The sequence below is a fragment of the Pleurodeles waltl genome, chromosome 6 (assembly GCF_031143425.1).
Source record: "Pleurodeles waltl isolate 20211129_DDA chromosome 6, aPleWal1.hap1.20221129, whole genome shotgun sequence".
In the NCBI taxonomy this organism is placed as follows: Eukaryota; Metazoa; Chordata; class Amphibia; order Caudata; family Salamandridae; genus Pleurodeles; species Pleurodeles waltl.
Window position 1 is genome coordinate 72,416,778 of NC_090445.1, and position 21,887 is coordinate 72,438,664.

Consider the following 21,887-nt stretch of genomic DNA (forward strand, 5'->3'; position numbering starts at 1 on the left):
TAAAGAAGTCAGCTCGGAAGAAACTCCTAATTAAACCAGCAGACACGACTAGATCTCTCCTAGCCAACCTCTGTGACCTAATAAATAGCATGAACTCATCATTTGGGGCCAAATTGGATTCCCTGTTGGAACGCTTAAAAGTAGTGGAGTGTAGGGTCGAGGCAGGCATGGGATCTGTAAAGTCTTTATACTCAGAGGCTCTACATGACCTAAAACAAAACCAAAGTATAATACTGCCAAATTCGAACTTCGAGCGAAATTCTGAACCCATACTCATAGATAAGGCTAATGACCCACACTCGTTCCCAAGGCTTCTGATTAAACCACAGGTATCTTCCGTAACAGCAAGTACTAGCCATATACTCCCTATTCACAAGCCTCCATCTAGTACACAATCATTCCCACCAGCACTAACTACTAATCATAAACAAGCTTCCACATTGCCCAATACTTCTTCACCAATTAGGATAAATACTCCCCAAACAGACAAAGGAAGGTCCCAACATATTGAAACAAGACCCCCGAACTCCACATACATACCTAGTGATCACTTACATCTTCCTCCGGAGGCATCCCCATATGTAGTGGTCCTGTCAAACGTTCCCCCCCATAGGTGATCAATACCGGGAAACGTGGCCGGCATTGAGGAATAAGGCCCTGAACTGGATAGGAACACGTTTGGGTCCTGGGGGGGTGGGGGTCTTATTTAACGATATAAAAATGGTAAGAAGAGTCAAGTGGCTAGGAAACAGGGAAAAAGAAGCGGAAGGAGACTGTGTGGTTCTTTCATTTAAGACACCAGACCTGGTCCACAGTATCATCCACAAACTAGGCGCTAGACAAGTCACTTGCCAAGGAATCTCACTGCTACCCCTGGGTTTCTTTTATCCAAGATCTCCGGGGCGTAATGTTGGGAACCTACAACCCGTAAATGAACAAGTACTAAATACCTTGGGCCATAATCCTCTTAGTAATAGATTTCTACCTCTTCAAACGCTAGAAGATTTGGACTGACTAAACAGGAACCAGATAGATCCCCTATATGACCTTGCCCCGGATGTAAATAAAGAAAGACCTACTGAGAATAGTGGCAATGTATCCCAAGAGGAGGCACCCGATCGGAACATCATAGATATCCGTTCGAATCAGGGAAACCAACTCCCTCCAATAATCTACACTCAAGACGATGTACAACCTATACCATCTATAGAGGAGGTGCACCCTCAACCCTATCAATACACGGGAACAACTATACTCTATTGGAATGTGGCAGGCCTAACCAATAAGATCAACAACGAACTCTGGGTGAATTTCATCAGGGATTTTCCCTGTATTTGTCTCCAGGAGACCTGGACACTAAATCCAGTTCACATAAATGGGTATAAGACATTCCATACACCAGCTGTACAGGTTAATCACGGCAGGCCAAAGGGAGGCTTGTGTACATATATCTCAAACAAGGCACGGATAAATAACCCAAAAATGCAAATTACAAAAACTTATTATCAAATGATTGAATGCAACTTGGACCAGAACACGCACCTAGTACTCATCAACTTCTATAATAATGCAACCCACAGAGAAGTCCCCAAAATTTTAACAGAGATGGGTGAGGACCTAGAGGAAATATGCGCGAGCAATAGACGCGAGACCCTCATTATATGGGGGGGCGACTTTAACGTACACCTCTGCAAGGAACTTACAGGAAAGGTGTGTGGCTGGGATACCGAAGATCTTGGCCTAGGATTGCACTTCTCACATATCATTCAAGGAGAGGCAATGAACTCAGTGGCTCAAAAATATAATTTGTCTTTTGTAAATGAATTACTGACTAAAGAACTACAGCTTAAACCAACCTTTAATGGAAGGGGTGCACACACAATTATTGATTATATTTTAATGTCAACACATTTTTTACACTATTTTATTAATTATACAATCCACGATATCGCAATAAGCGACCATTTCCCCCAAAGCTTGAAACTTTCATTAATCCCGCCCACACAGGCTAAAACCAGAGAGGTAACGATGGCAAACGATATTGAACTAGCCCCGGGTAATGGTTACACTTTGAGATGGACTCAGACTGACCCACAGGCATTATTGAAAGACATATTATGTGAACATACCCAAGTGTTCTTAGATTGCCTTAGTGAAGACATGGACCCTGGACAACGCCTAAGTGCCTTTCAACAGATAACCTATGCTGTAAAAAACGCCCTCACGGTTAGGTCTGGAGGGGCAGGGGGCAAGAAAAGGGAAATCGGTTGGTTCGACCACGATTGCACGAAAGAGCACACAAGATTAAAAAAAAGCCCTAAGCGCCCCCATAAGATCTCAGACTGAAATAGGTACCTGTAGACAGGCATACAAGATAGCCACAAAAAAGAGGAAACTCGCCTTGAGAGAGAAGTCATGGGACAACCTACACAGAGCCATCCTGACGAAAGACAATGCCCTCTTCTGGAAAACAATAAATTCTCCCGTTCTAGGGGCCAATAATACCCCCAGCATTGAAATTGCAATTTCAGAAGAGGACTGGATTACATACTTTTCTAAAATATACCGTCAACCCAATGACAGAGCTCCCCCGGACCTTTTAAAAGTCCCAGATCCTGAGGAAGCCCGACACCTAGCAGTATCACCTCAGTTTACCTTAGGGGAGGTAGTAGAAGCTATAAACACAAGCAAAGCTGGGAAAGCGCCAGGGCCTGATGGTGCCCCAATTGATCTATATAAAGCTAACATTGACTTATGGGGCCCCCTACTGACGCAGGTACTGAGGGCCATTTGCTCACAAGGCCCACCATTAACATGGCGTCATTCTATCATCATACCCATATACAAAAAGGGCGATCGTCTAAACCCAGCCTGTTATAGGCCGATCTCCCTCCTTGATACATCAGCCAAATTAGCAGGGAGAATAATTTTAAACAGACTTCAAATATGGGCGGAAGAAAATTATATTTTATCCCCAGTGCAGTATGGCTTCCGCACAGGACTAGGCACAGTGGAACAGGCTCTGAACTTAACTATTTTAGTTGGGAAGTATACGAAGACTAGAGAGGGTCATTTGCATCTGGCCTTCATAGACTTGTCCTCAGCATTTGACAGCGTCCTGCATGAAAAGTTATGGGACATCCTAACAAGCATGGGAGTTGAACCAACAATAGTCCATTTTATAAGAGAACTGTATACTGGGTGTGGAGCAAGTGTAAGGTACGGGATGAGAGGGGAATGCACTAAGTCTTTCGGTATATACAAAGGGGTGCGTCAAGGTTGTGTTTTAGCACCACTACTATTTTCATTATATATAAATAACCTAGAAAATGAATTGATAAACAAATGTAAAGATCTCCCACAAATAGGTAACCGCCCCGTCCCTGTACTTCTTTACGCAGACGATGCAGTACTCATGGCCAGGACACCGCTAGCCCTCCAGAAACTCCTAACCTCCTGTATAAATTACATGACAGCCCTGGGCCTCACAGTTAACCGTTCGAAAACGTTCATAATGAACTGTGGCAGGAAACTGAGTAAGCCCTATAAAACTACTATTCAAGAGGACAAAGTGAAGATAGCTCCCACCTTCTCATATTTGGGCATAATGTTTGACAAACAGGCCACCTGGGCACACTGTGTGAAAACAAAAAAAGACCAGATTATTAAAACAACGGCGGCCTTGAAGATCTTCTCCAAAAAGCTAGGGGGAATCTCCCCGTCAAACATGGTAAAAATCTACAAAGCCAAATGTATCCCGGCGGCTACCTATGGAGCATGCATTTGGGGGTACACGAACTGCCATGCGATACAGTTGGTGGAAAATGACTTTCTGAGATATCTACTAATGGCACCAAATAGCACGTCATCATATATTAGCCATTCGGAACTTGGGGTCCACTTTGTAACTGATTTAATTAAGATACAGCCTTTATTATTATGGCACAAAGTGTGGACCTCTGAGCATACCGGACTAAACCAGGCCATATTATCCGACTGTATGAATCTAACACACTCGTATAGAGTTCCCTGGCTAAAATATATCATGACCTTTTTCAAAAATATGGGCTGCGAAGCGTATTATCTAAACCCACAATTACTGGAAAAAATAACCAGGAGAGACTTGAAGGCTCTGACTTTGAAGTATTTGGATGAACAGAGATGGGAAGTGGAATCAAAAAAAACAACAGTAATGTCTAACCAACTAATTCTGTCGACGGACGCAGTCCAGCCCTACTTAGTAAGCGTGGTAAATCCCCGACATCGATTTGTTCTCACAAGATTCCGCTTAAATATCTTCCACCGGCTAGTAACTTTTCCGACTATGCGTGACTGGAGTACAGTCTTAAGAGCATGTCCATGTGATGCGAAAGCTCCCCAATCTACAATGCATGTGGTCCTCTTCTGTAAATTTTATGATATACCAAGAAAACGCTTTTTACTGCCTTTTTAAAGATCAACTAATATGCGGAAGTGTCGCGACGCGTATTTTAGCTTACAGATTTTATCCTCTATTGAAATATGTGGGATTTTAGCAATTTTTTTATGTACAGTACTCTCTGTAAGGAAGTCTATGGGTGTACTGAATTAATTTTACTTCTAAATCTGCAATTTCTGGCAAATTCCTTACTCCCAAAAAAAAAAAAACACCGTAATTGAACTCGTCTTTGCACTGATGTATATTTATCAAGTTTTATATATACCTGTTCTTGAATGAACTAAGGATGTGTCTTATAATCTTACTTATTTTATGTACAACCCTTCTTATATTCATTTATTACCAATGTGCTATTACTTGACACTTTTATGGCTCGTTGAAAGCCGAATAAAGTTTTGTTTGATGACCAATTGTACCTCACACAAATTGATACTTTATTCTAATCACGTATTTAGTTAGTGATGTTGGTACTTGGTAATCCAGGCTGCACACTTGCATGTATATTTCAAACTTCTAAATGTTACCTGCTACATCACATCTCGTAGCTAATACACAACTACCAGTTTATACTATGATCCTGTAATACCATACAATGCATTTAAAATACCTAAGCCCTGTTACCGTGCTCTATATCACTGTAACAAATTCCTACGAGTTTCTATAACACTCACGGCTATGGAAGTGATATTTGCTTTGTTATCTCACTAGTAAAAATTTATTGACTTCTGTCTGACATTTTCTCGCTAACTTAAGTACAGCATTCTGAAACCTTGTGGGTGAAGTCTGTGCTATCCACAGAAGATAAAATAAAAAGCATAAAATGAAGCACTGCTCAACAAAGTTGTTGGCGAAAAAAATGACAACATGCTCACTACACTCCAAGTATGTGCTTATACCAAGGCATTCACAAATAACACTCCCCGAGGGCCACCCCCCCACCCCCCCAGGTCAGGGCTGAAAGGGGAATCCCTTCCCCTTCGACCCCCGACCCCTCCCACCCCCCCGTGACATCAGCGCGCGCTGACAATCACAGAGCGATCGAAAGAGAAATGCTCAGCATTTCTCTTTCGATCACGTGGGGGAGGCAAGGAGAGGCTTCAAAGGGAAGGAAATGTATTTCCTTCCCTTTGAAGTCTCTCCCAGGATTTCAAAAGCCGGATTGCTTGCAATCCGGCTTTTGGAACCCCACTAGACACCAGGGATGTTTTTTTTTTTTTTTGAAAGTGACATAAGGCAGCGACCCCTTGGGCAACGGTCGCTCCCAGGGGGGGCATTTTTTTTAAGGCCTTTTCTGCCCCCCTGGGGGCAGAAACCTCTAGACACCATGGATACTTTTTTTAAAAACATTTTTATTTTGTTTTGTGTTTTAGGTGTGGGGAGCGACCCCATAGGGGGCAAAATATATTTAGGCCATTTCTGCCCCCCTGCACAGGTTTGGTAGGTTTCCCTAGGTGGCGGCTGAGCTAGAGGCCAAAATCTACAGGTAGGCACTTTGCAAAAAACACCTCTGTTTTCTTTCAAAAAATGTGTTGTGTCCATGTTGCGTTTTGGGGTGTTTCCTATCGCGGGCGCTAGGCCTACCCACACAAGTGAGGTATCATTTTTATCGGGAGACTTGGAGGAACATAGATTAGCAAAACAAGTGTTATTGCCCCTTGTCTTTCTCTACATATTTTCCTTCCAAATATAAGAGAGTGTTTAAAAAAGACATCTATTTGAGAAATGCCCTGTAAATCACATGCTAGTATGGTCACCCCGGAATTCAGAGATGTGCAAATAACCACTGCTCCTCAACACCTTATCTTGTGCCCTTTTTGGAAATACAAAGGTTTTCTTGATAGCTATTTTTGACTCTTTATATTTCAGCAAATGAATTGCTGTATACCCAGTATAGAATGAAAACGCACTGCAGGGTGCAGCTTATTTATTGGCTCTGGGTACCTAGGGTTCTTGATGAACCTACAAGTCCTATATATCCCCGCAACCAGACGAGTCCAGCAGACGTAACAGTATATTGCTTTCAAAAATCAGACATTGCAGGAAAAAGTTACAGAGTAAAACGTAGAGAAAAATTGCAGATTTTTTCACCTCAATTTCAATATTTTGTTTTTTCAGTTGTTATTTTCTGTAGGAAACCCTTGTAGGATCTACACAAATTACCCCTTGCTGAATTCAGAATTTTGTCTACTTTTCAGAAATGTTGCGGTTTCTGGGATCCAGCATTGGTTTCATGCCCATTTCAGTCACTGACTGGAAGGAGGCTGAAAGCACAAAAAAACGTAAAAATGGGGTATGTCCCAGTAAAATGCCAAAATTGTGTTGCAAAAATTGGGTTTTCTGATTCAAGTCTGCCTGTTCCTGAAAGCTAGGAAGCTGGTGATTTTAGCACCGCAAACCCTTTGTTGATGCCATTTTCAGGGAAAAAACCACAAGCCTTCTTCTGCAGCCCCCTTTTCCCCATTTGTTTGAAAAAAACAAAATTTTCACTGTATTTTGGCTAATTTCTTGGCCTCCTTCTGGGGAACCCACAAAGTCTGGGTACCTCTAGAATCCCTAGGATGTTGGAAAAAAAAGGACGCGAATTTGGCGTGGGTAGCTTATGTGAACAAAAAGTTATGAGGGCCTAAGCGTGAACTGCCCCAAATAGCCAAAAAAAGGCTTGGCACCTGAGGGGGAAAAGGCCTGGCAGCGAAGGGGTTAAAGAGTAAATTTTTCCCAAATTTCTGCACAAATCACATTATTTGTTGCACTAGTGTAGCTGCTTATAGATTGTGTCTTGAATTATGATGTACAAATTAAGGTGAGATTGACACAATTGTTTTTATAAGGTTATTATATAGGTTGCACTTTCATGCATAAATGAATTGGTATTCTTTTATGGTTTTTAATCAAATAAAGATTTATTGACTACCTGGGAAGCTGTGTTATCCTTTTATTTTTTAGAAAAACAGAAGAATTTTTTTTTTTTTACTGAAATTTTAAATTGAGACAATTGAAAATGAAAGGAATGGTCAACCAGCCCTAACTCAAACACTTTCATTTTCAGTTGGATGTGCATACATGATCAGAAAATGCTGTCATTAACAAGGCAAGAGAGCCAGTAACTGATAATGGATGGACCCACTATCTCATGCAGTATGCTGTAATGGATGAAAGCAGATTGCAAGTAACAGACACACTTCGGCAGAAGTAAGTGAATATAGGGATATATGTATATACATTTTTTTTAACTGCAAGCTCCTATCAAATAGTTTGTCAATCATTCAGAAGAGATTCTAGCAAGAACTATTACAGTGCAATCTTCTACTCCTACAGTTTGTCAAAGGGGGCACCCAACAGTAAAATCCTATGCTACAAAACGTAATATGTGAGATTTCCTGTAACAAAATACCCAACTGCAGACTTTAACACAATGCAAAGAAATATCCAGCCTTAAAGATCTATTGGGTTTGAAATACAAGTTAAATAGTAGACAAATCAGGCCTAATACCTTTGTAGTATTGTGTCATAATATAAGAATCAGACCAACCAGGTCTAAAGCATTAACACTGGCTTCTCACCATCACCAACGTAAGCCTACTGTATTCAGTTTAAAATGTCCCACAAGTCAGCAATTGGGCAGACAGCCACAACATTATCCAAGTATGCAAAATTGGCAAAGCAAAACACTATCTTGCCTAACAGGGTTGAATAAAGATTCTCAAAGTGCAAATATTCTATACCCATGGTTTGAGAGAGGGAGTCCCAAACACCAAAAACCTTACCCACTTTGGTTATCTATGAGATTCGATGTAACAAAATACATATCTGTAGGCTTTAACCCCATCATTACTAAGGATGGCTGGGGCCGTCCTCATCCACGGTGGGCGTGTGCCGGTGACAGTTCCAGACAGTCCAGGCACCGACCTGTGTTGGGTGCGCTGGAACTCCCTCCACAGGTCCCCCGTAAAACATGCTTCCATTGGGGGTGGTAGCCGAAGTGCTTCTGCTGCCACCCCTGACCCTGGGATCAGCTTAGCGGTTTAGAGAGCAATCTGCCCGAGGGCTGCGGAAGCCCATGATACACTAGGGATTATGCTTGGAAGGGGAGCAACCCATTGGGCAAGAGTCGCTCCCCCTTGGGGGCCATATTATATTTGCACTGCACCCTCCCCTTTTTTGGGGTTTTGGCCTTTTTAGAGTGAAATGGGCCTCAGGGTGCGTGGTAACACGAGTCATCTGGGAATTAGGTTATGCATAGGGTGGGAGATCTTCGGCGGTATGGTTTGCTTCTATCTAGTGGTGTCTTTTTTTGCCTTTGTCACGCCTCCTTGCAGGAGAATATCATTGTCTTTTGTTTGATATTTTATTATTTCTATTTGTGTTTCAAATTACTTTTTTATATTGGAGAACCATCTGTTTCCTTTGTCTTCCTGGTGAACCCCTGTTTGCAGGTGCAGCTTTGGTAGATCTGCAGTTTGTGGAGTTTGGTTGGTAAGCAACTCCTTTTGTAATCTCTTCATCTAACATGTATCCTTGACCTGCTTATATAATTTTTATATTTTTACTGCTTTTGTTTTTCAAAGTAACATATTGATTTGTGCATGTTCTATACTGCCTTGTGATCTATAATGTGTGTCTTTTTTTCCTTTCCAGTGGGACTTCTTTGGTGCTTGCTTTGTCTGTGCAGATAGGTGCTGTTCATTCTTAGTCTTACTGTCTCTGGCAAGTAAGTGGTATCGGTTTTTGAGTATACAAGTCTTTGTGTGCTTTCTATTGATTGACTTTTCCTTCCAGATTAATAAATCAGTAGTTTTACTTTCTGTTTGAAAAGCCAGAGTTTATAACTTATTTTACACATTGTTGGTTATTGTTGACTTATTTGTTGTGTTATTTTTATAAAGGATTATGGCTAACCTCAGGTTGACCGCTCAGCAGGTTTTTGGTTTGCTTTTCGAATCTTCCTCTGACCATGTTTCTGAGACTGACTCTTGGGAGCAACCATGAGAGTAAAACTGAACTGACTGGTCTTTATCATTTTATATTTATTGTTCAGTTCCACAGCTAAAGGTTGTTTGATGTACTTAGTTAGACCTGTTGTGTTTGTAGTCATAGTTGGTTTTTCATCTCCTTGTTTTTTTTTTTTAAACCATTTATTAAAAAAAATAATGTGATGGCGGTGTGTATAGACTGGCACTTGATTGGTGGTGTGTGTGGACTGGCGCTTGGCTGGTTTTGTGTTTAGACCGGCATTTGGCTGGTGGTGTGCATGGACTGGCGCCTGGCTGGTGGTATTTTGCCACCAAAACGCAAGTCCACACATTCCACCAGCTTCTAGGTGGTGTGATTGTTGTGTCTGAACTTGCATCTGGCTGGTGGTGTGTGTAGGCTGGCAGTGTGTTGTTGGCAGCTAGTATGTGTGTTGACTTGCTTGAGGTGTGTTTGTAAGTTGTCTTGTGTTTGGTGGTGTGGTTGATGTGTTAGTCCTGTTGGCGTATGAGAGTGATAGGCCCTTGAATACAATGTATGTAAATTTAAGTGCTGTACTGTGTTGGGGCTGTAGCTGGCAGTGTGAATGGTTTTCTGTGACAGATGCATGAAAGGCGTGTGAATGACCTGTAAAGTGGTTGATGCCCTGCCAGGGCTTTACCGCACAAGCTGCAAGTAAGTGGTTCTCTATTATTATGTTAAAATTATTAACAATGTCTTTTGCATATTTTTTTTCGTAAAGCCATTAAATAAAGTTTTTTTTAAACTGAACAATTTATTTACCCGCCTGCTAAATTCAACCAGTACTGCTTGTGATTGACTAGTGGATAGGTGTGCCAAAATGTTTGGTTTAGTTTTTTTTTTTACTGTAGTGAATATCTTCTGCCCTCACATCTTTTTGAAAACTGGTCACTAAGGGAATAATATGTGGTATGTTTTGTGTGGATCCCACAAGGTTTACTTACCAAGGCGTTCTTGTAATTTTGATTCATTGACAAAATATATTTTTTCTTTACATTCCTGTGTAGAAGTTGTAGGGTGACCGGGCCGGCACAAATTTCCTTCCACCCAGTGTTTTCCCCCATGTCTTCTGATACAAATGCTACTTCACTCGTGTGGTCAACTACCTGCGGCAGGGAAGAACCCAAGACGTATTGTGAAAACATCAAAATTATCTATTACAAAACGACATGGTTTTAGGTTATAGTTGGACTTTTGCTCCTAGGCGAGACTGCTGGTTTAGTGATGACAGCACTTTTGTTTGTAGGTGACTAGGCCAATCCTACAACAAGTCGCAACTGTCGGCCGAACCCTCCCAGCTCACAAGCAGTACCTCACCAAAAACCCAAACAGTAAAAAGGTGATTTCTGGCAGCCTTTACACATGGACTCTGGAATGCGACATCTCAGGGGAGTCGAGGTGGAAAGAAGATTACCCTTTTCTCACATTAGCAACAAGTCTTACAGGCAATGAAGGAGATGCAGGAGAGTTTTCATTATATTTAATGAAATGACTGCAATCTTCAGTAAAATGCATGAGCTGCAATGATTAGGATAATGAATAATATAAGAGGCATGATTGTTAAGATGAGAGTTGTGAATACAAAGCCGCCCACCATCTTGCAATAAACATGAACTGTAAAAACCCTAGCACGGAGAACCTAATCCCTAACCTAATGAGAGCTAGGTGTGATAAACCTAATCTGCCAGTACTGTGTCCATGAGAAGCACCCCGCCAACCCTTGTTACCTTGGAATGAGGTCCCTAGGTCAGACTCCATGGTGAAATGAAGGCTGAGTTTTGCAGCGAGGTGAAGTGCAGCATAGATGGCGTCCATGGCATCGGGTCGGAATCCCTCTCATAACCTTTTCTGTGTGAGGGGTATTTATAAACACCATGTAGAACCCCTGATGCAGGTATGTTCCAAAACAGTAAATAAGGAGGCATACTTGTGGCGGCAATTATGTAAACTATCCCTAACAAGTTCCTGTCACCCATACCTACATCACTCGATTATGACGCCGATAGTGGCGCCTCCACAGAGTGGCACTGATAACGCAAATCAAAACATTTCTCTACCTATAAACAATGGCAGCCATCTTAAAAGAAATAATAAAATAAATGAGCTAACACAGAGCAGGCTAAGTAGGTTAAAACTCACTAGATGATGGGGACACAAGCCTGCAAGGCGTTTATTTCTTTTATTTTTGCTGACCCTAGGCAGGATGTTTATTGAACTGTGCCATTTAAGAAGATCATTTGGACAGGAAAAAGGAATGCTCTAAACAAAGCTTCCCTACCCTGAATTTACTAATGTTGTGTTCCCCTTACGCTTTTCACAGTGCTTTTCCAGTACTCCTAATCTTCAGCAGCAGGTCGGCAAACAAAGGAATCTGGATAGATCAATTTGATGTCAGTTAGCAAATTTTTTCCTGTTTTTGAAGGTGGTAATTTGAAATAATAGGACTCTGCATTTGTGGTGTCATGCCCAGCAAAGTATGCAAATTTGTCTTTACATGTTTTGGGGCTCCCCACTGGAGGTGTTGAACAGTGTTTTCACCATGTGTATTCAAATACTGATCTATGTCTAGTCGCTTGGAGCAGGTAGTAACGACCCAAATGATTATAACAGAACATTTCCCCATAATTCGCTGTGTTAATGTACACATCATCACTTTCAAATACAGTGTAATCCTCCAGCTCTGCAAGCATTGAATCAACTGTTTGAACAGCCTGGTCATCAGAAAAAACACCAGGTGTAATTACATCAGTCATTGAAATTGTTAATACATATGGAATTTGGAGAACCTCAGTAGGTCCGTAAATATCAAATGGAACTTTATCCCAAACAATGCCATCTAGAATTGGTACTGCTGAAATGTTCACAAGGGACGACCTTATGTGAAGAAAGATAAGCTGTTAAAACTTCATCCACTGGCTCGACAGAAGAGTGTTCAGGAAGATAATGACCATTTATCAAGAGAAAGAAGACAGTCACAAAACCAGTCCATAACAGAAAGGCAAGCAATGTCAGAAATAGCCACAGATAATACCATGGATAAACCAAATAGTTATTTTTAAGTATTATGTACAGCTTACTTGTCTTTGAAACAGTTTCAGGTGCAGATGAAGTTGAAGAAAAGTCATCAATGTCGGTGAAGTAACCAGAAGCAGTCTCTTCAAATACAGGAGCCGATGCATTACTGGTAGATGGATCCACTTTCCTGGAGGTTCGTAGTAGACAATGGCGTCAGTTTGAGTTGAATTTGAGTAGAAAACAGCCACATTTTGGACAGTTCTTGTCAGTGAAGTGGTAACGGGAATTAGCAGAAGCTAATTTTTCGGCCTCCCCATGCTTGAGGAGGTATTTGTAGCATTGTTGTACATGTGGATATATTCAGAAGGGTTATTGTTTCTTCTTAAGAGAAGTATGTCTTGTTGGGTAGTGAGAGAGAACCGGGGACTACCAAGGGACCACTGGGTCTACTGTGCAGGATTGGCCACATGGGGCAACTTGATGTTGTCAATTGAGACAAATCTATTTGCTTTGGAGCCTGGCAGCAGTGGTAGAATGACAGTTCTGGTGCCCTGTATTCCCGGGACTGGAACCGAAACTCAGCAGGATGGGCCAAATTCATTTTTCACAGCAATCGTCTCACAAACCAGATCCCCAAGTTTAGAAATCCAGCCTGTAGAAGATGTTGGCAAATCCCTTATTCCTAAGGAGGCAGCACTGGCAGATGAATGATAACGAAATTGCTGAAGCTCCTGTAAGACAGTAAGACGTTCATGAATGTCAAAAGGTGTGTCTGCTGAAACCGTACCCGGGCCATCTAGATCTGGGACATACATAGGTAACCCAAAGTGGAACTCATAAGGAGTGTGTCCACCCAAGGATCGTCTTGGCAGATTTTTCATTTCTCTCTGGACCCCATAAAGGTGATGAAGCCAACTGCGTCCTGAACCTAATACTCTAGCTGTTAAGGACTGCTTTAGGTCACGATTCCTCCACTCCACCACACTATTACCCTCAGGATGATACGGAGAAGAGTAATGGAGTTCACCACCCATCGTCCTAATGCTGTCCTTCAATGCCCTAGAAGCAAAAGCAGGGCTCTGGTCCGAGTGGAATGCTGCAACCGCATATGTACTGATAAAGACCAGCAAGTCTTTTATAACAGTTTGAGCGTCAGCAGACGGCTGTGGCCATACCCACAGGAATCTTGAACAAGAATCAACAGCGACTAAGACGTATTTGTATGCACCATTAGGTTGTAGGAGACCACAGTGGTCCAGGTACACACATTGTAGTGTCCTGTTGGACACTAAGAGGGATGTCTGTGGAGGGCTGTTGATGTTTGAGCCCTTTATTTGCTGGCAAATGTCACAGCAAAGAACATACTGCTTGGTCTGTTTGTATAGACCCTGGCCACCAGAAGCATTTATACAAGAGTGCTGTTGTGGCCTCAACACCAGCAAGGGTTGATGTGACACCCTCATACGCTGCTTTAGTGAGATCTAACCTCTGGTCTTGGTTGGGGATCACTCGATCTCCAACCCCAGGAATTGTCGCAAAGGCAACATTCTGTGCACTGAAATGGTAGGAATATTTAGAAGGTTATGCTCTTGCCCTCAGCCGAAGCTTTCACGGCAGCCTGATTTTCATTATCCGATGTGGTGTGGGAATGAGTCACTGCAGCAAGAGAAGCCCTAGCTACTTCAGATTTGGCCACTTCATCAGCCAAGGTGTTACCAATAATCAAGTGGCCCAGTGTATGTACTGCATAAGCATTTGGTAGCTTATCCTTAAGATCAGCCACCCTCCCCCACAGAGTCCTGTGTTTGATGATGTTCCCCTTTGAGTCTCTGAACCCGTTCAATTGCCAATAATTAAGATAATCATTGTAGGACTGGACATAGCAGTACGCATCACACACAATCAATGTGAGGTGTCTTGGATCCGAATGTTCCACTGCCAAGAGGAGAGCTGTAAGCTCAGTCAATTGTGCGCTGCAGTCCCCTAGGGCAGTGGTTCCCAACCTTTTGACTTCTGTGGACCCCCACTTTATCATTACTGGAACCCGGGGACCCCCATTGAATCATTATAGGAATACAGGGACCTCCCACTGAGTCCTTACTAAAAACTGTGGATGTAATCTGTTTAATATTATTTAACTATCTAAGCATTCATGGACCCCCTGAGGAGGCTTTGTGGACCTCCAGGGGTCCCCTGACCACAGGTTGGGAACCACTGCCCTACGGTCTGTGTGCACGTATTCTGAGGGTGGAACACACCACCCTTCATCACTGTGCTCACGGCTGCGCAAGCGGCTAAGTATGGATGTTTTGTACCTACAGCAGGTTGTGCTGAACCATCAGTGTAAATGACAGTGTGGTATCTGTCAAGTGGCAGGATGTTAAGAGGTGTGGGGTACTCCTGTTCATATTGGAGAAATTCTTGTTTTAAGTTTTAGGTCAAAGCTGTCATTCAACATCAGTGGCAATCAGGGACGTTGCCCACTGAATCCAAAGTGGATGTAATGTTTCAGCGTTAGGAACCATTGCTTTGGTGACGGCCTCTAAGGCCTGCACTGGGATAACGACAATAATCCATTTCCCCTGGGCAAGTGGCCTCTCGTTGATGACAGCCATATGTACAGCAGTCTGATTTTTTTCTGTGGGTGTAAAGAGTTGTTCTGCATTGGAATATAAATGTGATTTATATGCTAAGGGCACTGTGCTGCCCTCATAAAGGTGACATAAGTGAACCCAATGGCACCAGCAATTATTCTGATGACCAAATTTGTTTTGTTGTCACATGTGTAACTGTTTTGCTTCTAGCATGTCCTGCTGCAATCCACTAAGGATGCGCATGTGCAACTGTTGTGTCTGCTTGAGAAATATGGGCCAGTTACATCATACAGTGGCTTGATGCGTTGTGCATAATCTGGAATGCAAGTTCTGCTAAAGTTAAAGAAACCAAGTAAAGACTGCAGTTTCTTGATAGAGTTTGTTTTTTATTTAAAAAAAAAAAAAGCAGGCCAGGCTTTTGTCCTTGTTTGCTCATATCCCTGTAACAATACACTGAGAAAGGCTATTTCAGTTTTCTTAAAATTGAATTTATAGCCAAGGGCTGTGAATCCTAAGACGATCCGATCGACCCTGGAAAGATGAATGTTGAGATCATCATCTGTGAGATAGATGTCATCCACTTAGGACAATGCCTCTGGGTCAATATCATGCAATAGTGATGTTAAACGGACTGAGAACAACTCTGGACTGTTCTTATAGCCCTGGGGCAAATGACAGAAGCGTTTTTGTGATCCAAATGAGAATGCACGCAGGTTCTGGCTTTCATGTTTTAAGTTCTGGCAGGAAAAAAGCCTTGGATATATCCAAGGTAGTTTTGTATTATTATTTTTTTTACACACTATGTTGTTAATCATTGCAGTGCTGTGTCAATTTTGTATCACATATGTACATGTGTAGTTGTTTAGGTGTCTAATCTAAGACAATTCTATATAAATGGTATGTATTTTCAAAAGGGAATAACGGGATAGTCACTGCAGAGACACAGAGCTATATTACTCCCTGGTACTCAAGCTGAGTGAGGATCTTCCTCAGTAGAGCTTTAGCCTCGTATTTAACAGGATATTGAGGCTGAGGCTGGGGTGTAGACCTGATAGGTATTACGCAATAGGGGGTATCCCTATCCCAACCTACAAGGTTGCAGTATAGCGCAGGTACCTGCGCCAAAGCCCAGTCGACTACGTAGACTTCTTTCACCACATCTAGAACAAAATCTGAGAAAGAAGCCAAATGACATCTTCCCTATGTGGGAGCTAACGGACGTGTTCAGGAGGCCAGTCTCTTTCTGCCAACAGGATATCACAATTAAGTGCTTCCAAAAATATTACACTAATGGTGTGGTCTATGTCTTTCTCAATTTGGATTGTTCAAAAATAAACCCTGTTGGGTTGGGAGAATGCACCCATCCGCAGTCTAGACTACAAGAAAGTCGTTAGTTGCTGTCGCATCCAGATGACCTTACAGACTCTGGCAACATATCGTGACTTCTGTTGCGCTGTCCAGCAAGGTCACTGCCCACATCTTGTTCTTCAAAAAAAGTTCTTAAGTTTGCTTGCATGTTTAATTGAAATTGCTGCCACCTTTTTCTTTTTAAATTGTGGCTTTTGTTGTGGGGAATTGTCTTCTTTCTTGTCTGAAGACCGCTGTGAGTCTTTCTTCTGCTGCACATAGTTAGGTCGTTGCTCTGAATGGCCCACTCTCTCACTACGTCTATCTGATGTGTCCTGAAAGGAACGAGAGGGAGGTGAATCAGTATATTTGTCAGGAGCCTTTCAAGTTACTCTATTTCTGAGATAATATCTCCTTTCGGAGCTCTGCGGATGTGGGGAGTCTGCTATCTGACTTCATCTGTCTTTATTTTGTTTATCCCATCGTTTTTTAGAACCCTCTTGTGTTAATTTGTACCATCCTTAGGGGTGGTACTCTGAATTTCAGGCTTTTTCGGCGTGACTCCCAAACTATCCTGTCCTATACTAGTATAGGTGTCGGAAATACTTTTTTTGTATTTGATGTTCCTGTTCCAACTGTAGAATTTCCCAGAGTCGCTGGTGTATAGCCAGCAGTACCGCTTCCCTCTTAATGTTACTGAGTATTATTGAGGAGTCTGTATCGAAGCTGCACATCAGTTTCATCCCCAAATCTAGGGCTGGAGCAGCCCGTGCTCATTTTGAAATTGTTTTAACACTTCCGGCAAACAGGCAAGTTTCGGGGTACCATGCGTGGTAGTGTAAATTGCAGTGAAGACTGTACCCCATGTGGTACAGTCGACCATTCCGAATGGCAAGCACATTGTGAGAATTCTATGTTTATCATGGACTCCCGTATGGGGAAATATTGATTCCAGTAGGTACGTTTTTTGTGGTCTCCAGAACAGAATCATTTCACGTTCTGTGGGGGGCTTTGCCCATGGTAGAATGTACTGTTTGTGGGTTAATCCCAGTAACGGCCAGTTGGTGACCAGCTGGTGCAGCCCATGCTGGGGCGGTGTACAAGGTCCGCAAAGCAAATTGTACTAATCATCTATATAGTTGCACTAGCTCATTGTAAAGTGTGCGTATGTCAACTATCTGCATAGCCTGTACACCAGGATGTGGTGTGTATGTGGCAAACATAGGCCACGTTGGTCCTTTATTACTTAAGGGGCCTAATCTCACGGGTTGAATTACATGTTGTAGGGCACCCATTTTGATGTTCTTGATAGGAAAGCCGTATTTCTAAATACCAGTATGCTTGGTACCGCTGCAGTACGTTCGCTACTTTATGTGTGTGGAATGTATGTGTTCAGTGATTGTTTTCAGGAAGGGTGACCCAGTAATATAATGTTTGTCTTTTGAACTTCATGAGCTACCACGATAAATGTGACATCCTTGCCTTCATCAGTTAAGCCATAGGCTTCTAGATGTTGTGGTAATGGGTGTCTGACATTTTCCGAAATGTCTATGGTGTTAGTCATTGTAGGAGGCTGGCCTGGCTTGTAGTGGGTACGAGAGGTACTTACACCTTGTGCCAGGTCCAGTTATCCCTTATTAGTGTAGAAGAGGTGTTTCTCGCACCTTAGGCTGATAGAAGGTAGCTATAGCAGAGCAGCTTAGGCTGAACTAGGAGACATGCAAAGCTCCTACTATACCACTGGTGTCATATGCACAATATCATAAGAAAACACAATACACAGATATACTAAAAATAAAGGTACTTTATTTTTATGACAATATGCCAAAAGTATCTCAGTGAGTACCCTCAGTATGAGGATAAGATATATACACAAGATATATGTACACAATACCAAAAATATGCAGAAATAGCAAAAGGAAGTAATGCAAGCAGTGTAAAGTTACAATAGATTGCAATAGGAGCACATAGGTATAGGGGCAACACAAACCATATACTCCAAAAGTGGAATGCGAACCACGAATGGACCCCAAACCTATGTGAGCTTGTAGAGGGTCACTGGGACTGTAAGAAAACAGTGAGGTTTAGAAAAATAGCCCACCCCAAGACCCTGTAAGGTAGGTGTAAAGTGCACCTACAACCCCCAGAGAGCACAGAAGTCGTGATAGGGGGATTCTGCAAGGAAAACCAACACCAGCAATGCAACAACAGTGGATTTCCGGACCTGAGTACCTGTAAGACAAGGGGACCAAGTCCAAGAGTCGCGACAGTGTCGAGAGTGGGCAGGAGCCCAGGAAATGCCAGCTGAGGGTGCAAGGAAGCTGCCACCGGATGGGAGAAGCCTAGTGTTTTGCAAGAACGAAAAGGACTAGGAACTTCCCCTTTGGAGGATGGATGTCCCACGTCGTGAAGAAGCTTGCAGAGGTGTTCCCACACAGAAAGACCGCAAACAAGCCTTGCTAGCTGCAAGGGTCGCGGTTAGGGTTTTTGGATGCTGCTGTGGCCCAGGAGGGACCAGGATTTCGCCACTTAGATGAGGAGACAGAGGGGGCGCCCAGCAAGTCAGGGAGCCCTCACAGAAGCAGGCAGCACCCGCAGAAGTACCGGAACAGGCACTTACAAGAGGAGTGAACCGGAGTCCACCCGAAGTCAGAAAAGGGAGTCTCACGACGCCGGAGGGCAACTCAGACGGTTGTGCACTGCAGGTTAGAGTGTCGGGGGCACAGGCTTGGCTGTGCACGAAGGAAATCCTGGAAGAGTGCACAGGAGCCGGAGCAGCTGCAAATCACGCGGTACCCAGCAATGCAGTCTAGCGTGGGGAGGCAAAGACTTACCTCCACCAAACTTGGACTGAAGAGTCACTGGACTGTAGGAGTCACTTGGACAGAGTTGCTGTGTTCCAGGGACCACGCTTGTCGTGCTGAGAGGGGACCCAGAGGACCGGTGATGCAGTCTTTTGTTGCCTGCGGTTGCAGGGGGAAGATTCCGTCGACCCACGGGAGATTTCTTCAGAGCTCCTGGTGCAAGAAGGAGGCAGGCTACCCCCAGAGCATGCACCACCAGGAAACAGGCGAGAAAGCCGGCAGGATGAAGCAATACAAGGTTGCAGTAGTCGTCATCGCTACTTTGTTGCGGTTTTGCAGGCGTCCTGAGCAGTCAGCAGTCGATCCTTTGGCAGAAGTTGAAGAAGGAGATGCAGAGGAACTCTGGTGAGCTCTTGCATTCGGTATCTGAAGAATTCCCCAAAGCAGAGACCCTAAGTAGCCAGAAAAGTAGGTTTGGCTACCTAGGAAGGAGGATTGGCTACTAAGAGAGGTAAGAGCCTATCAGAAGGAGTCTCTGACGTCACTGGCCACTCAGAGCAGTCCAGTGTGCCAGCAACACCTCTGTTTCCAAGATGGAAAAGGTCTGGGGCACACTGTAGGAGCTCTGGGCACCTCCCCTGGGAGGTGCAGGTCAGGGGAGTGGTCACTCCCCTTTCCTTTGTCCAGTTTCGCGCCAGAGCAGGGCTGGGGGATCCCTAAACCGGTGTAGACTGGCTTATGCAGAGATGGGCAGCATCTGTGCCCATCAAAGCATTTCCAGAGACTGGGGGAGGCTACTCCTCCCCAGCCATCACACCTATTTCCAAAGGGAGAGGGTGTCACACCCTCTCTCAGAGGAAATACTTTGTTCTGCCTTCCTGGGCCAGGGCTGCCTGGACCCCAGGAGGGCAGAAACCTGTCTGAGGGGTTGGCAGCAGCAGCAGCTGCAGTGGAGACCCCGGAAAGGCAGTTTGGCAGTACCCGGGTTCTGTGCTAGAGACCCGGGGGATCATGGAATTGTCTCCCCAATGCCAGAATGGCATTGGGGTGACAATTCCATGATCTTAGACATGTTACATGGCCATGTTCGGAGTTACCATTGTGACGCTATACATAGGTAGTGACCTATGTATAGTGCACGCGTGAAATGGTGTCCCCGCACTCACAAAGTCCAGGGAATTTGCCCTGAACAATGTGGGGTACCTTGGCTAGTGCCAGGGTGTCCACACACTAAGTAACTTTGCACCCAGCCTTCACCAGGTGAAGGTTAGACATATAGGTGACTTATAAGTTACTTAAGTGCAGTGGTAAATGGCTGTGAAATAACGTGGACGTTATTTCACCCAGGCTGCACTGGCAGGCCTGTGTAAGAATTGTCAGATCTCCCTATGGGTGGCAAAAGAAATGCTGCAGCCCATAGGGATCTCCTGGAACCCCAATACCCTGGGTACCTCAGTACCATATACTAGGGAATTATAAGGGTGTTCCAGTATGCCAATGTGAATTGGTGAAATTGGTCACTAGCCTGTTAGTGACAATTTGGAAAGCAGAGAGAGCATAACCACGGAGGTTCTGGTTAGCAGAGCCTCAGTGAGACAGTTAGGCACCACACAGGGAACACATACATATAGGCCACAAACTTATGAGCACTGGGGTCCTGACTAGCAGGGTCCCAGTGACACATAACAAACATACTGAAAACACAGGGTTTTCACTATGAGCACTGGGCCCTGGCTAGCAGGATCCCAGTGAGACAGTGAAAACACCCTGACATATACTCACAAACAGGCCAAAAGTGGGGGTAACAAGGCTAGAAAGAGGCTACTTTCTCACAGTCATGTTAAGTGCAGAGATGGAACACAAGATGGGCAGAAAGTTCTTTAAAGAGTTCAAGCTTGAACAACTCACAGCCTAGTTAGGTGCTCCCTGTTCAGCGGAGGAGGATTATCCCCAAGACCACGGATGTCTCTGTATAATGATACTTAAGGTACTTGCTGTGTGTGTGACAGAGATACTCATGGTATCCATAAATTAGTGCAAAAACACCATCATTGGTGGCACCATATTATAGCTGGACTCTCGCTCCTAGGCTAGACTGCTGGTTTAGGGATGACAGCACTTTGTTTGTAGGCGACTAGGCCAATCCTACAACAATTCGCAACTGTTGGCCCAGTCCTCCCAGCTCGCAAGGAGTACCTCATCAAAAACCCAAACAGTAAAAGTTGATTTGTGGCAGCCTTTACGCATGGACTCTAGAATGTGACATCTTAGGGGAGTTGTGGTGGAACGGAGATTACCCTTTTCTCACATTAGCAACAAGTCTCAGTCAAACACAGGCAATGAAGGAGATGCAGGAGGGATTTCAATATATCTACTGAAATGACTGCAATCTACTGTAAAATGCACGAGCTATTTTTATTAGGATAATGAGTAATAAAAGAAGCATGATTGTAAAGATGAGAGTGGTGAATACAAAGTCCCCTACATCTTGCAGTAAGCATGACATGTAAAAACCCTAGCATGGAAAACCTAATCTCTAACCTAATGAGAGCTAGGTGTGATAAACCTAATCTGCCAGTACCGTGTCCATGAGAAGCACCCCCCGAACCCTTGTTACCTTGGAATGAGGTCTGTAAGTCAGACTCTGTGGTGACACGAAGGCTGAGTTCTGCAGCGATGTGACGTGCAGCATAGATAGAC

General features: G+C 43.6%; 1 protein-coding gene across 2 annotated transcripts in view; it reads right to left on the reverse strand.

Annotated features, from left to right (window-relative positions):
* Positions 1–21,887, reverse strand: part of LOC138299217 (E3 ubiquitin-protein ligase TRIM39-like) — a 109,398-nt gene that overhangs the window by 74,820 nt on the left and 12,691 nt on the right. Inside the window, exon 2 of one of the 2 annotated variants that reach the window (XM_069237342.1) lies at positions 12,505–13,173. The exons of the other annotated variant lie outside the window; for it this stretch is intronic. The gene's annotated coding sequence lies outside the window, so the exon portion shown is untranslated. The remainder of the gene's footprint in view (positions 1–12,504; positions 13,174–21,887) is intronic. 2 annotated transcript variants of the gene reach the window in all.